Source organism: Anabrus simplex, chromosome 5 (genome assembly GCF_040414725.1).
Source record: "Anabrus simplex isolate iqAnaSimp1 chromosome 5, ASM4041472v1, whole genome shotgun sequence".
Taxonomy (NCBI): Eukaryota; Metazoa; Arthropoda; class Insecta; order Orthoptera; family Tettigoniidae; genus Anabrus; species Anabrus simplex.
Window position 1 is genome coordinate 381,804,815 of NC_090269.1, and position 2,665 is coordinate 381,807,479.

The 2,665-nt window shown below is 39.4% G+C and overlaps 1 long non-coding RNA gene across 1 annotated transcript; it reads left to right on the plus strand.

The window, feature by feature from the left end:
* Window positions 1–726: 726 nt before the first annotated feature.
* Window positions 727–1,380, plus strand: LOC137501057 (uncharacterized). Its single transcript, XR_011018320.1, has 3 exons — window positions 727–863; window positions 955–1,162; window positions 1,256–1,380. It is a non-coding gene; the product is annotated as an uncharacterized lncRNA (long non-coding RNA).
* The last annotated feature ends 1,285 nt before the right edge of the window (window positions 1,381–2,665 follow it).

The window sequence follows — 2,665 nt, forward strand, 5'->3', positions numbered from 1 at the left end:
TTCTCCACGCAAAGTTGCATATAACAATCTGATGCTAACGTGTTCTTAATTAGCGTTACAAGTTAGTGTATGCTCGGAAGGACAGTATTGTTTCAAGTATGTCCGATTAATCTCGGTCAATTATAAGTTCCATTTCTAATAAAAGTCGGTGACTGTAGACAGTGGATAGATAAGGGAGTGAGTCAGAAGGCAAGAGGGGAACCTAGGCATCGAAATAAGAATACGTAATAACATGGTTTTCCTTGCAGTTCTCTAACCCCACGAATTCACCTGACACTGCCAATTCATCATGCTGGGAGAAGTGGTACGTGCAAACAATGGGACATCCTTCACCGCAGTGAGGCAGCGAACGAGGACCCGCTAACAGCCTACATCCCGTCCAGTCGAGGCAACTTAAACAACGAGGAGGCGGCGATCTACTCACTAGTACGAGCATCGAGCTGAACAACGCAGTTTCTCTTGATGTCACTAGTCACGAACCCCGGACTGCTGCCTTATATCCACAACATTAGCATGGCTTACTAAGTCGCATGTACGCGAGGAGAACTGCTCGGGTGTGATCGCAGATGCAGGTCAGGCAAAGTCTAATTTCTCAGCATGGAGCAGAGATAGGGTAGCGTCACCGAGCACAGAATAACATAGAGATGGCAATGTGACGTCTGAGTTGAAGTCAGTGGACAAAAGCGGCCGCCATGTTGTTTGTACCAAAACATTGGAAACCAGTTAGTGTAACTAAGTGAACAGTGCACCACGTGTGAAGTAAATAAAGGAAGTTTGTGTTATGGTTTTAAAATGCCGACTTGTGTAGCGTATGGATGTGCAAACAGAGCTTCAAAGAAAATACCAGGGATAACTTTTCACAGGTAAGCAATATGTTTTTGCGAATATTCAGTGCCGAATTGTTTTCCCCTTGCACATGCAGTATAGGTTAAGAAGCCCCTTTATCATTTACAGTTTTCCTAAAGATAATGAACGACGGAAGAAATGGATAAGAGCTATACGAAGGGAAAATTGGTCCCCCACACCTTTCAGCACTATATGTTCAGCTCACTTTACTGAACGTGATTTTGATCGTACTTCATTGTGTGTCGTAAGACTGAGGGAATGGGCTGTGCCATCTGTGTTTGCTGCTTTCCCAAAGTACCTACAAATACAATCAAAGGTTAGTTTCTCTTTATTTTAGCATTTGATTGAGAAATATGTCGAAATACATATTTATAGAGTAAGCCTACTATTTCTTAAATTTATTTTACAGGAGAGAAGGGTCCTTAAAATCATAAAGACTGTGGAAATGCCTTCATTAGACTCCTCTACAGCTGTCCAGGAAGTACCTGTTGTGGAAAAATCTATCTGTAATAAAAGTGCAGAAACGTGTTTTAGTGCTCAAATAGATCATATGAAAACCAAAGACATTGCGTACAGAAAGAAAATAAAATTATTGCACCAGAAAAAGAGGCGAATGAAGAAAAAGGTGGCTGAATTAAGTACTGTTGTAGATAGTCTTAAAAAGAAGGCTCTGATAGATAATGAGTACTGTGAAATGTTAAGTGGTTTGTCAGATACCTCATTGTGTTTGTATAAACGACAACAAGGTAAGGCTTTATGTAACAAAGTGCAAAAGTTGTATGATGAGAAGTTAAAAGCATTTGCCATTACTCTTCACTTTCTTTCTCCAAAGGCATATTCATTTGTGAGAAACACTTTTGACACTTGTCTTCCACACCCTAGAACATTATCTCGATGGTATCAAAGTGTAGATGCTAATCCTGGGTTCTGTGCTGAAGATTTTCAGGTACTTAAATCATACACAGGCACTAAGATTCGTGGCCCTTTTATTTGATTCCATGGCTATAAGGAAACATTTGGAATGGGATGGCAGTAAATTTCATGGGTCTGTAAATGTTGGGATTAATAATGAAGATGACACAGCACCATTAGCTTCAGAAGCCTTAGTTTTTCACTTAGTATTTGTGAACAATTCCTGGAAGATTCCTTTAGGATACTTTTTTGTGCACGGCATAAAAGCTGCACAAATAAGTGCTCTTACAGAACAGTGTTTGACATTGCTGCATGATTCTGGTGTGACAGTGACTTCATTGACATGTGATCGTGCTGCAACAAATATTGCTTCAGCTGAAAACCTGGGTTGTAACTTCGATGTAAATAACATGGTTACTCATTTCCTCCACCCAGTTACCAAACAGCCAGTTTATTTCTTTCTGGATGCTTGTCACCTGTTGAAATTGGTTAGGAATACTTTAGGTGACAAGAAATACTTACGTAATGGGTCAGGTGAGGTAATAGAGTGGAATTTTATTGAGATGTTGAACGAGTTGCAACAAAAGGAAGGTATGCATCTAGGGAACAAAGTCAGGAATTCACACATACATTATAGGAAAATGAAAATGAAGGTCAAATTAGCTGCATAAGTTTTAAGTCAGTCTGTTTGTGATGCTCTGCTGTATTGTTCAAGTAAACACATTGAAGGTTTCAAGGGTTGTGAGGCTACAGCAGAATTTATACAGATATTTAACATTCTCTTTGATGTTCTAAATTCTAGGAGTATAAGGGTAAATACTTTAAGAAAGCTCTGAATTTACAGAATATTTCTGAAATCAAAGAATTCCTTTTGAGGGCCAAACAGTACATTATGCAGCTACAGGAG